This window comes from Balaenoptera borealis (assembly GCF_965194805.1).
Source record: "Balaenoptera borealis genome assembly, chromosome: 4".
In the NCBI taxonomy this organism is placed as follows: Eukaryota; Metazoa; Chordata; class Mammalia; order Artiodactyla; family Balaenopteridae; genus Balaenoptera; species Balaenoptera borealis.
In genome coordinates this window covers 11,010,875-11,024,153 of record NC_138861.1, presented here as the reverse complement: position 1 = coordinate 11,024,153, position 13,279 = coordinate 11,010,875, and the positions used below count along the sequence as shown (strand labels likewise).

The following is a 13,279-nucleotide window of genomic DNA, read 5'->3' as shown; positions in this document are numbered from 1 at the left end:
GAAGGTAGAAAAAAGACAATGTTAGACAAAGCAAAGGCTATTCATTTGTTGTGATAAGGAAATAATCTTTTATTCCTCTCCAAATTCTCTATGGAATAATGCAGGGTAAATAAAACATCATAACTAAGTGTAACGTCTGCCCAGAGACTTACTGGATCATTACTTTTTTTTTTTTTAAATATATTTATTTATTTATTTATTTCTGGCTGCATTGGGTCTTCACTGCTGCTCATGGCTTTCTCTAGTTGCGTTGAGCAGGGACTACTCTTCGTTGTGGTACACGGTCTTCTTATTGCAGTGGTTTCTCTTGTTGTGGAGCATGGGCTCTAGGCACGCAGGCTTCAGTAGTCGTGGCACATGGGCTTAGTTGCTCCGCGGCATGTGGGATCTTCCCGGACCAGGGCTTGAACCCGTGTCCCCTGCATTGGCAGGCAGATTCTTAACCACTGTGCCACCAGGGAAGTCCCTGGATCATTACTTTTTATCATGAGAATGATAAATTCTGTTGCTGGGGATTGGGAGAGATGACCATTTCCAGTGTAAAGCTAGGAAGAGTAGGCCTGTGCCCCAGGCAAAAGTTTCATTGATTGGTCAAAAGGAGTGAAGAAAGAAACTCAAGTGATGGTGTTTCAAACCATTGTGAAAACTGTAATTTCTGTGCCACATATTTGGGGGAAAAAATGAACAATTTCTGACAATTTTATCATTATATTCTGTAAGTACCACTCTAATGGAAAGGTCTAAACCTGAAAAATGTTATGCATTGAATTCATAATAAGCTATTTTACCCTGTAACAAAAAGTTAATCAGTTTAGTGTTTGCAGATTTAATAACCATGTGGTTAAAATGATATTCTGTCTGATTTTTGCTCTTGTAAATATACCACCCACATATATATCAACAATTCTTTCAGCCTCTTTTTTTCTGATAAAATGGTGACAAACATTTAAATAATAGTAGAGATAGCTCAATATTTACTCATAACATATTTTACATTGCATATTGAGAGTATTAATTTTTTAAGGAATTCCTTTATTTTTATTATTTATTTATTTATTATTTATTTATTTATTTATTTTTGGCTGTGTTGGGTTCTTCGTTTCTGTGCGAGGGCTTCCCCTAGCTGCGGCAAGCGGGGGCCACTCTTCATCGCGGTGCGCGGGCCTCTCACTATCGTGGCCTCTCTTGTTGTGGAGCACAGGCTCCAGACGCGCAGGCTCAGTAGTTGTGGCTCACGGGCCCAGTTGCTCCGCGGCATGTGGGATCCTCCCAGACCAGGGCTCGAACCCGTGTCCCCTGCACCGGCAGGCAGACTCTCAACCACTGCGCCACCAGGGAAGCCCGAGAGTACTAATTTTTTAAACCTGAATTTTATCTTCTGTAAGCAGCTCAACTTAATGTTTTAGTAAGAAGTTTTTGTCAAGAAATTTGATAAATAATATTGCATCGTAGCTAGGAGTTCGGGCTTTGAAGCTACACCGCCTGTCTGTTCATTAATTGAAAAAATAAATAACTGTAGTTGCTCTTTTTTTTTTTAACATCTTTATTGGAGTATAATTGCTTTACAATAGTGTGTTACTTTCTGCTTTATAACAAAGTGAATCAGTTACACATATACATATGTTCCCGTATCTCTTCCCTCTTGCATTTCCTTCCCTCCCACCCTCCCTATCCCACCCCTCTATGTGGTCACAAAGCACCAAGCTGATCTCCCTGTGCTCTGCGGCTGCTTCCCTCTAGCTGTCTATTTTACGTTTGGTAGTGTATATATGTCCATGCCACTCTCTCACTTTATCACAGCTTACCCTACCCCCTCCCCATATCCTCAAGTCCATTCTCTAGTAGATCTGTGTCTTTATTCCTATTTTGCCCCTAGGTTCTTCATGACCATTTTTTTTTTCTTAGATTCCATATATATGTGTTAGCATACGGTATTTGTTTTTCTCCTTCTGACTTACTTCACTCTGTATGACAGACTCTAGGTCCATCCTCCTCACTACAAATAACTCAATTTCGTTTCTTTTTATGGCTGAGTAATATTCCATTGTATATTTGTGCCACATCTTCTTTGTTCATTCATCTGTTGATGGACACTTAGGTTGCTTCCATGTCCTGGCTATTGTAAATAGAGCTGCAATGAACATTGTGGTACATGACTCTTTTTGAATTATGGTTTTCTCAGGGTATATGCCCAGTAGTGGGATTTCTGGGTCGTATGGTAGTTCTATTTGTAGTTTTTTAAGGAACCTCCATACTGTTCTCCATAGTGGCTGTATCAATTTACATTCCCACCAATAGTGCAAGAGGGTTCCCTTTTCTCCACACCCTCTCCAGCATTTATTGTTTGTAGATTTTTTGATGATGGCCATTCTGACCGGTGTGAGATGATATCTCATTGTAGTTTTGATTTGCATTTCTCTATTGATTAATGATGTTGAGCATTCTTTCATGTGTTTGTTGGAAATCTGTATATCTTCTTTGGAGAAATGTCTATTTAGGTCTTCTGCCCATTTTTGGATTGGGTTGTTTGTTTCTTTGATATTCAGCTACATGGGCTGCTTGTAAATTTTGGAGATTAATCCTTTGTCAGTTGCTTCATTTGCAAATATTTTCTCCCATTCTGAGGGTTGTCTTTTTGTCTTCTTTATGGTTTCCTTTGCTGTGCAAAAGCTTTTAAGTTTCATTAGGTCCTATTTGTTTATTTTTGTTTTTATTTCCATTTCTCTAGGAGGTGGGTCAAAAAGGATTTTGCTGTGATTTATGTCATGGAGTGTTATGCCAATGTTTTCCTCTAAGAGTTTGATAGTGTCTGGCCTTACATTTAGGTCTTTAATCCATTTTGAGTTTATTTTTCTGTATGGTGTTAGGGAGTGTTCTAATTTCATAGTTTTACATGCACCTGTCCAGTTTTCCCAGCAACACTTATTGAAGAGGCTGTCTTTTCTCCCCTATATATTCTTGCCTCCTTTATCAAAGATAACGTGACCATAGGTGCGTGTGTTTATCTCTGGGCTTTCTATCCTGTTCCATTGATCTATATTTCTGTTTTTGTGCCAGTGCCATACTGTCTTGATTACTGTAGCTTTGTAGTATAGTCTGCAGTCAGGGAGCCTGATTCCTCCAGCTCCGTTTTTCTTTCTCAAGATTGCTTTGGCTATTTGGGGTCTTTTGTGTTTCCATACAAATTGTGAAATTTTTTGTTCTAGTTCTGTGAAAAATGCCAGTGGTAGTTTGATAGGGATTGCATTGAATCTGTAGATTGCTTTGGGTAGTACAGTCATTTTCACAATGTTGATCTTCCAATCCAAGAACATGGTATATCTCTCCATCTATTTGTATCATATTTAATTTCTTTCATCATTGTCTTATAGTTTTCTGCATACAGGTCCTTTGTCTCCTTAGGTAGGTTAATTCCTAGATATTTTATTCTTTTTGTTGCAGTGGTAAATGGGAGTGTTTTCTTAATTTCACTTTCAGATTTTTCATCATTAGTGTATAGGAATGCTAGAGATTTCTGTGCATTAATTTTGTATCCTGGTACTTTATCAAATTCATTGATTAGCTCTAGTCGTTTTCTGGTAGCATCCTTAGGATTCTCTGTATAGTATCATGTCATCTGAAAACAGTGACAACTTTACTTTTTCTTTTCTGATTTGGATTCCTTTTATTTCTTTTTATTCTCTGATTGCTGTGGCTATAACTTCCAAAACTATGTTAAATAATAGTGGTGAGAGTGGGCAACCTTCTCTTGTTCCTGATCTTAGTGGAAATGGTTTCAGTTTTTCACCAGTGAGGACGATGTTGGCTGTGGGTTTGTCATATATGGCCTTTATTATGTTGAGGAAAGTTCCCTCTACGCCTACTTTCTGCAGGGTTTTTATCATAAATCAGTGTTGAATTTTTTCAAAAGCTTTCTCTGCATCTATTGAGATGATCATATGGTTTATCTTCTTCAATTTGTTAATATGGTGTATCACATTGATTGATTTGTGTATATTGAAGAATCCTTGCATTCCTGGGATAAACCCCACTTGTTCATGGTGTATGATCCTTTTAATGTGCTGTTGGATTCTGTTTGCTAGTATTTTGTTGAGGATTTGTGCATCTATGTTCATCAGTGGTATTGGTCTGTAGTTTTCTTTCTTTGTGACATCTTTGTCTGGTTTTGGTATCAGGGTGACGGTGGCCTCGTAGAATGAGTTTGGGAGTGTTCCTCCCTCTGCTATATTTTGGAAGAGTTTGAGAAGGATAGGTGTTAGCTCTTCTCTAAATGTTTGATAAAATTCGCCTGTGAAGCCATCTGGTCCTGGGCTTTTGTTTGTTGGAAGATTTTAATCACAGTTTCAATTTCAGTGCTTGTGATTTGTCTGTTGTATTATCTATTTCTTCCTGGGGCAGTCTTGGAAGGTTGTACTTTTCTAAGAATTTGTCCATTTCTTCCAGGTTGTCCATTTTATTGGCATATAGTTGCTTGTACTTATCTCTCATGATCCTTTGTATTTCTGCAGTGTCAGTTGTTACTTCTCCTTTTTCATTTCTAATTCTATTGATTTGAGTCTTCTCCCTTTTTTTCTTGATGAGTCTGGCTGATGGTTTATCAATTTTGTTTATCATCTTCTCAAAGAAGCAGCTCTTAGATTTATTGATCTTTGCTATCGTTTCCTTCATTTCTTTTTCATTTATTTCTGATCTGATCTTTACGATTTCTTCCCTTCTGCTAACTTTGCGGTTTTTTTGTTCTTTCTCTAATTGCTTTAGGTGTAAGGTTAGGTTGTTTATTTGAGACGTTTCTTGTTTCTTAAGGTAGGATTGTATTGCTATAAACTTCCCTCTTAGAACTGCTTTTGCTGCATCCCATAGGTTTTGTGTCATCTTGTTTTCATTCTCATTTGTTTCTAGGTATTTTTTTATTTCCTCTTTGGTTTCTTCAGTGATCTCTTGGTTATTAAGTAGTGTGTTGTTTAGCCTCCATGTGTTTGTATTTCTTACAGATATTTTACTGTATTTGATATCTAGTGTCATAGTGTTGTGGTTGGAAAAGATACTTGATATGATTTCAATTTTCTTAAATTTACCAAGGCTTGATTTGTGACCCAAGATATGATCTATCCTGGAGAATGTTCCATGAGCACTTGAGAAGAAAGTGTATTCTGTTGTTTTTGGATGGAATGTCCTATAAATATCAATTAAATCCATCTTGTTTAATGTATCATTTAAAGCTTGTGTTTCCTTATTTATTTTCAATTTGGATGATCTGTCCATTGGCGAAAGTGGGGTGTTAAAGTCCCCTACTATGATTGTGTTACTGTCGATTTACCTTTATGGCTGTTAGTATTTGCCTTATGTATTGAGGTGCTCCTATGTTGGGTGCATAAATATTTACAATTGTTATATCTTCATCTTGGATTGATCCCTTGATCATTATATAGTGTCCTTCTTTGTCTCTTGTAATAGTCTTTATTTTAAAATCTATTTTGTCTGATATGAGAATTGCTACTCCAGCTTTCTTTTGATTTCCATTTGCATGGAATATCTTTTTCATCCCCTCACTTTCAGTCTGTATGTGTCCCTAGGTCTGAAGTGGGTCTCTTGTAGACAGCATATATACAGGTCTTGTTTTTGTATCCATTCAGCCAGTCTGTGTCTTTTGGTTGGAGCATTTAATCCATTTACATTTAAAGTAATTATCAATATGTATGTTCCTATTCCCATTTTCTTAATTGTTCTGGGTTTGTTATTGTAGGTCTTTTCCTTCTCTTGTGTTTCCTGACTAGAGAAGTTCCTTTAGCATTTGTTGTAAAGCTGGTTTGGTGGTGCTGAATTCTCTTAGCTTTTGCTAGTCTGTAAAGGTTTTAATTTCTCCATCAAATCTGAATGAGATCCTTGCTGGGTAGAGTAATCTTGGTTGTTGGTTTTTCTCCTTCATCACTTTAAATATGTCCTGCCACTCCCTGCTGGCTTGCAGAGTTTCTGCTGAAAGATCAGCTGTTCACCTTATGGAGATTCCCTTGTGTGTATTTATTGTTTTTCCCTTGCTGCTTTTAATATTTTTTCTTTCTATTTAATTTTTGATAGTTTCATTAATATGTGTCTTGGCGTGTTTCTCCTTGTATTTATCCTGTATGGGACTCTCTGTGCTTCCTGGACTTGATTAACTGTTTCCTTTCCCATCTTAGGGAAGTTTTCAACTATAATCTCTTCAAATATTTTCTCAGACCCTTTCCTTTTCTCTTCTTCTTCTGGGACCCCTATAATTTGAATGTTGGTGCGTTTAATGTTGTCCCAGAGGTCTTTGAGACTGTCCTCAATTCTTTTCATTCTTTTTTCTTTATTGTGCTCTGCAGTAGTTATTTCCACTATTTTATCTTCCAGGTCCCTTATCCGTTCTTCTGCCTCAGTTATTCTGCTATTGATCTGTTCTAGAGAATTTTTAATTTCATTTATTGTGTTGTTCATCATTGTTTGTTTGCTCTTTAGTTCTTCTAGGTCCTTGTTAAACGTTTCTTGTATTTTCTTTATTCGATTTCCAAGATTTGTGATCATCTTTACTATCATTATTCTGAATTCTTTTTCAGGTAGACTGCCTATTTCTTCTTAATTTGTTAGGTCTGGTGGGTTTTTACCTTGCTCCTTCATCTGCTGTGTGTTTTTCTGTCTTCTCATTTTGCTTAACTTACTGTGTTTGGGGTCTCCTGTTCTCAGGCTGCAGGTTCGTAGTTCCCGTTGTTTTTGGTGTCTGTCTCCAGTGGCTAAGGTTGGGTCAGTGGGTTGTGTAGGCTTCCTGGTGTAGGGGACTGGTGCCTGTGTTCTGGTGGATGAGGCTGGATCTTGTCTTTCTGGTGGGCAGGTCTACATCAGGTGGTGTATTTTGGGATGTCTGTGGCCTTATTATGATTTTTGGCAGCCTCTCCGCTAATGGATGGGGTTGTGTTCCTGTCTTGCTAGTTGTTTGGCATAGGATGTCCAGCACTGTAGATTGCCAGTCGTTGAGTGAAGCTGGATCTTGGCGTTGAGATGGAGATCCCTGGGGTCACCTGAGGGCATCTGTTCTTCGCGCAGACAGGACGGGGTTAAAGGAGCAGCTGATTCGGGGGCTCTGGCTCACTCAGGCCGGGGGGAGGGAGCGGTACGGAGGAGGCGGGGCGAGCCTGCGGCGGCAGAGGCGTCGTGACGTTGCAGCAGCCCGAGGCGTGCCGTGCGTTCTCCCGGGGAAGTTGTCCCCAGATCATGGGAGCCTGGCAGTGGAGGGCTGCACAGGCTCCCGGGAGGGGCGGTGTGGAGAGTGCCCTGTGCTCGCACACAGGCTTTTTGGTGGCGGCAGCAGCAGCCTTAGTGTCTCATGCCTGTCTCTGGGGTCCGCGCTGTTCGCCGCGGCTTGCGCCCATCTCTGGAGCTCATTTAGGCGGCGCTCTGAATCCCCTCTCCTCGCGCTCCAGGAAACAAAGAGGGAAGTGAAAGTCTCTTGTTTCTTCAGCAGGTCCAGACTTTTTCCAGGACTCCCTCCCGGCTGGCTGTGGCGCACTAGCCCCCTTCAGGCTGTGTTCACGCCGCCAACCCCAGTCCTCTCCCTGCGATCCGACCGAAGCCCGAGCCTCAGCTCCCAGCCCCGCCCGCCCCGGCGGGTGAGCAGACAAGCCTCTCAGGCTGGTGAGTGCTGCTCGGTGCCGAGCCTCCGTGCGGGAATCTCTCCGCTTTGCCCTCCACACCCCTGTGGCTGCGCTCTCCTCCGTGGCTCCGAAGAGCCCCCCTCTTCCACCCGCAGTCTCCGCCCGCGAAGGGGCTCCTAGTGTGTGGACACCTTTCCTTCTTCACAGCTCCCTCCCACTGGTGCAGGTCCCGTCCCTATTCTTTTGTCTCTGCTTTTTCTTTTTTCTTTTGCCCTACCCAGGTACATGGGGAGTTTCTTGCCTTTTGGGAGGTCTGAGGTCTTCTGCCAGCGTTCAGTAGGTGTTCTGTAGGAGTTGTTCCACATGTAGATGTATTTCTGATGTATCTGTGGGGAGGAAGGTGATCTCCACGTCTTACTCTTCTGCCATCTTGAAGCTCCTCCTGTAGTTGGTTTTTAAAATGAAATAATGCATGTGAAACACTTGGAACAGTACGAATACAGAGTACACACTAAATAAACCTTACCTATTATTGTTATTCCATGTAAGAGTAAGATGGAAAATTAAGCATTTAACAGTACTTCTTTTGAATCATCTTCTGAGGATATACCCAGCCCATTATCTTTCTTGATACTCTTCCAAGTAAATTCTGTTTTATCTCAGATTTGTTGAGACAAGGATAGAGGAAAGCTTTTCTAAGTAACCAAAAGAAACAACCACAACTAATGTGAAAAGAACTTAACAATGGTAGAAATTACAGGGTAGAGTAACTGCAACACCTATTGAAATTGACTACTGTGGTCTGTGGGGCATTGTTCCCTCCGCATCCCATCTTAGATGCTAAACAAAGATATTCCAACTTGAAGGCTGAGATCCTCTTGAAGAGTTTTCCTTCCCCATTTGAAAGCCCTTCACACTGGACTGGCATCTGTTCCCAGTAGCATGGAGACTCCTGGAACCTCAGGTTACCACCTGTGCATGACTGTACTGTGTTCCTGCTCTGCCTTTCTTACAGCTTTTCCTAGTCTTTGCTCTCTTAGATGAAGAAAGCAGATCTTTACTCGTTCTTTAAGCTTCTTTTTCTGGGTTTCACATGCACCAATCTTGAAGCTCTTGCCTTCTCTCTCTGCTTCAGAGCCCTATGGGTCCTATCCACCCTTTCGTGTATGAGCAGTTTGTTTTGCCTGAAGTATTTTCTCCCAGTCAGGTATTAAGACCAGTTTCCCACTTGTTTTTGAAAGCAGACACTGAAGCCTTGGTTCACTATGCTCTTCACAGGAATTTCCTCCTTCCCAGGAGGCTTTCAGCTTTCCCTAGGTTCCCTAAGATATGAAAGCAGACTCGCTATCTCTCTCTTTGTCAAAACCTGCACTCCCCACTGATTCCTCCCCCAGTTGCTAGTTTTAGACTTGCCTCCAAATATCAATGCATTTGCAAAGATGAAAGAACTGTCTCCTTCTGGGCTCAACAGAAGAGTAGATCTTCCTCAGGCTGACCCACTTTCACTTTGATGATATCTTATTCAAGTACTAGCCAAGGGGCTGATCTTCAAGAATTCTATCCATTCAAACTTAAATAATAAGCAAATATATATTTAGACATATATAATAATATTATTTTATTAATGGACGAGGAGGATTAATCTTTGGACATGAAAACTGAAAATACTTTATCCCCAGACTTCCTACTGTGTATTAGTATTTGCAACTAGGTCTATATCCAAGTAACATGAGAAAAGCTGGCAATTTTTGCTCTGCTGTGAAGTCTTATTAGGTGAGTCAGCTAATTATATGCCACTTTCATAAATATGGCAGTCACTGAGGTACTTGTTATGCTTACCAAGGGTAAAGATTTAAGATAGAATACTACTTATTTGCTATATAATGAAAATTTCTTCTAAAAAATGATTTCACACTGATTCCTGATTTATAGACCAATTAATAGACTAGTTATTTTATAATTTATGGCTGAATATATTTAAAACTAGATTCAAGGATACTGATAAAGAACATCCAAAAATAACGCTAAAATAGATTTAATGTATTAGCTTTACTCTCTCCCCCAATCCCAAACCTTTTATTAAAAACAGTCAAACTAGTTCTCATTTCATCTGTTCCCTTTATCTTCCTCTCTCTCCCTCTTTCTTTCTGAAGGGATTGCCAAGACTAAAGAAAGAGTTAGAAGAGCAAAAGGCAAGAAAATGAGTAATATGCTAAGATTATCCAAAGTAGAGCATGAATAGCTTCTAAATACATATTTCTGTATAAGACTGGTTTCTCTAAAAGTATCATTCAATTAAAATGGGATTGTGTTTTTAAATTATTTTTTAATTTATTATTTTCTTAATTGAAGCATAGTTAATTTACCATGTTGTGTTAATCTCTGCTGTACAGCAGAGTGACTCAGTTATACACATATATACATTCTTTTTTATATTCTTTACCATTATGGTTTATCCCGGGATATTGAATATAATTCCCTGTGCTATACAATAGGACCTTGTTGTTTATACATTCTATATGAAATATTTTGCATCTACTAACCCCAAACTCCCAGTCCATCCCTCCCCCACCCCGTCTTGGCACCTACAAGTCTGTTCTCTATGTCTGTGAGCCTGTTTCTGTTTTGTAGATAGGTTCATTTGTGCCATATATTAGATTCCACATATAAGTGATATCATGTGGTATTTGTCTTTCTCTTTCTGACTTACTTCACTTAGTATGATAATCTCTAGTTGCATCCATGTTGCTGCAAATGGCATTATTTCATTCTTTTTTATGGCTGAGTAGTATTCCATTGTATATATGTACCACATCTTATTTATCCATTCATCTGTCGATGGACATTTCGGTTGGTTTCATGTCCTGGCTATTGTAAATAGTGCTGCTATGAACATAGATAGGGGTGCATGTATCTTTTTCAATTATAGTTTTGTCTGGATATATGCCCAGGAGTGGGATTGCTGGATCATATGGTCATTCTATTTTTAGTTTTCGGAGGAACCGCCATACTGTTTTCCATAGTGGCTGTACCAACTTACATTCCCAGCAACAGTGTAGGAGGGTTCCCTTTTCTGTACATCCTCTCCAGCATTTATTATTTGTATACTTTTTGATGATGGCCATTCTGACCAGTGTGAGGTGATACCTCACTGTAGTTTTGATTTGCATTTCTCTAATAATTGGCTCTGTTGAGCATCTTTTCATGTGCCTATTGGCCATATGTATGTCTTCTTTGGAGAAATGTCTATTTAGGCCTTCTGCCCATTTTTTGATAGGGTTGTTTGGGGTTTTTTTTGATATTGAGCTGCGTGAGCTGTTCGTATATTTTGGAGATTAATCCCTTGTCAGTTGCTTCATTTGCAAATATTTTCTCCCATTCTGTGGTTTATCTTTTCATTTTGTTTATGTGGTGCAAAAGCTTTTAAGTTTAATTAGGTCCCATTTGTTTATTTTAGTTTTTATTTTCATTACTGTAGGAGGTGGATTCAAAAAGATACTGCTGTGATTTATGTCAAAGAGTGTTCTGCATATGTTTTCCTCTATGAGTTTTATAGTATCCGGTCTTATATTTAGGTCTTTAATCCATTTTGAGTTTATTTTTGTGTATGGTGTTTGTTAGAGAATGTTCTAATTTCATTCTTTTACATGTAGCTGTTCAGTTTTCCCAGCAGCACTTATTGAAGAGACTGTCTTTTCTCCATTGTATATTCTTGCCTCCTTTGTTGTAGATTAATTGACCATAGGTGCATGGGTTTATTTCTGGGCTTTCTATCCTGTTCCATTGATCTATATTTCTGTTTTCATGCCAGCACCATATGGCAGTGATTTCCACCAATCTCTTCCAGCTCACTTGTTTGTTCTTCTGCCTCATTTATTCTGCTATTGATAACTTCTAGTGTATTTTTCATTTCATTTCAGTTATCATATTGTTCATCTCTGTTTGTTCTTTAAATCTTCTAGCTCTTTGTTAACACATTTTTGACTGGAGATGTATTACAGCCACAGGCATTAGTTTCTGTAAAAATTCCCTGGTCAATAATGTGTTAAACATTTCCTGTATTTTCTTGGTCTGTGGCTCCATTCTTTTTCCGAGATCTTGGATCATCCTCACTATTACTACTCTGAATTCTTTTTCAGGTAGATTGCCTATCTATCTCCACTTCACTTAGTTTTATCTTGTTCTTTCGTCTGGAGCATATTTCTCTACCATCTCACTTTGTCTAACTTTCTGTGTTTGTGGTCTCCATCCTGTTGGCTGCAGGATCGTAGTTCCTCTTGCTTCTGGTGCCTGCTCACTGGTGGCTGGAACTGGGTTTTGGCCCTTAGGTGGGCAGGGCTGGGTCAAGTGGTGTGTTAGAAGTGGCTGTGGCTCAGGATGACTTTAGGCAGCCTGTCTGCTGATGGGTGGGGCTGTGTTCCCACCCCATTAGTTGTTTGGCCTGAGGTGTCCCAGCACTGGAGCCTGCAGACTGTTGAGTGGGGCTGGGTCTCGGTGCCAAAATGGTGACCTCCAGGAGAGATCACGCCAATGATCATTCTCTGGGGCCTCCACCACCAGTGTCCCTGGCCCCACAGTGAGCCACAGTTGACCCCCATCTCCCCGGGAGAGCATCCAGGACTCGCAGGTAGGCCTGGCCCAGGCTCCTGTGGAGTCACTGCTTTGCCCTGGGTCCCAGTGCACGTGAAACCTTGTGTGCACCCTCCAAGAGTGGAGTCTCTGTCTCCACCAGTTCTGTGGAGCTCCTGCACTCAAGCCACACTGGCCTTCAAAGCAAAATGCTCTGGGGGCTCCTCCTCCCGATTCCAGACCCTCAGAATGGGGAGCCTGATGTGGGGCTGAGAACTCTCACTCCAGTGGGAGAACCTCTGTGATACAATTATTTTCCAGTTTGTGGGTCGCCCAACTGGCTGGCAGGTATGAGATTGGATTATATCACGAAAGTGCTCCTCCTACCATCTTGTTGTGGCTTCTTCTTTGTCTTTCGATGTAGAATATCTTTTTCGGTAGTTTCCAGTCTTTTTTGTCGATGGTTGTTCAGCAGTTAGTTGTGATTTTGCTGTTTTTGTGAGAGGGAGTGAGCTCACGTCCTTCCACTCCACCATCTTGTCTCCTCCCCTCCCTGTCTAAATTGTTTTAGGCAGTTAAGGGCAGGGGCAGAAAGCTCTTCTGAGTCTGCTGGGCCTTAACTGCTTTCAGCTTAAAATAATCTACCTGCCAAAGTAGCACATTTTGGGGTGGCCCATTCTGCTCCTCTTCAGTCCCACCTTTAAAACTTCTCCAGGAAGTTTCACAGTCCAGAAGTTGAGCTGGTAGATTGCTCCTTTCACTGAACCAGTGTCTGAGTCCTGAGAATAGGTCAATTCAGTTAAAGAGTTGTCTCATTTCAGAAGGCAGTGACGCAGTTGGGCTCCCAAAGTTAGGCCTATATTGTGCAAGCAATTAGATATTCATTCAATAAAAAAGCATTTCTGTGGAAACAAAAGAAAAGCAAAGGTTAATGTTTGGAGCAGACTATAAACCCAGTTTGAGTCCTAAGGGCAGCCAGTTAAGAAGATTTCTAGCTGTCAGGGCCAAAACATCTTTTGCAGTTTGAATATTTCTGATGCCATTGGGTGTTCAGGTAAACTTTCTGAGGGGCCCACACAGCAACAGGCATAAAGACTATCTAT

The 13,279-nt window shown here is 40.4% G+C and overlaps 2 protein-coding genes across 22 annotated transcripts in view; one reads left to right on the top strand and one right to left on the bottom strand.

Moving 5' to 3' along the window:
• SNCA (synuclein alpha) overlaps positions 1 to 13,279 on the top strand; it is a 129,694-nt gene that overhangs the window by 104,149 nt on the left and 12,266 nt on the right. The gene's annotated exons all lie outside the window — the stretch shown is intronic.
• Positions 7,778 to 13,279, bottom strand: part of LOC309628591 (uncharacterized protein) — a 299,876-nt gene continuing 294,374 nt past the window's right edge. For 16 of the 19 annotated variants that reach the window (XR_014244552.1, XR_014244553.1, XR_014244554.1 and 13 more), the window contains one exon: positions 7,778 to 13,078. The gene's annotated coding sequence lies outside the window, so the exon portion shown is untranslated. The remainder of the gene's footprint in view (positions 13,079 to 13,279) is intronic. The other 3 variants (XR_014244566.1, XR_014244569.1, XR_014244565.1) reach the window with 2 other exon arrangements.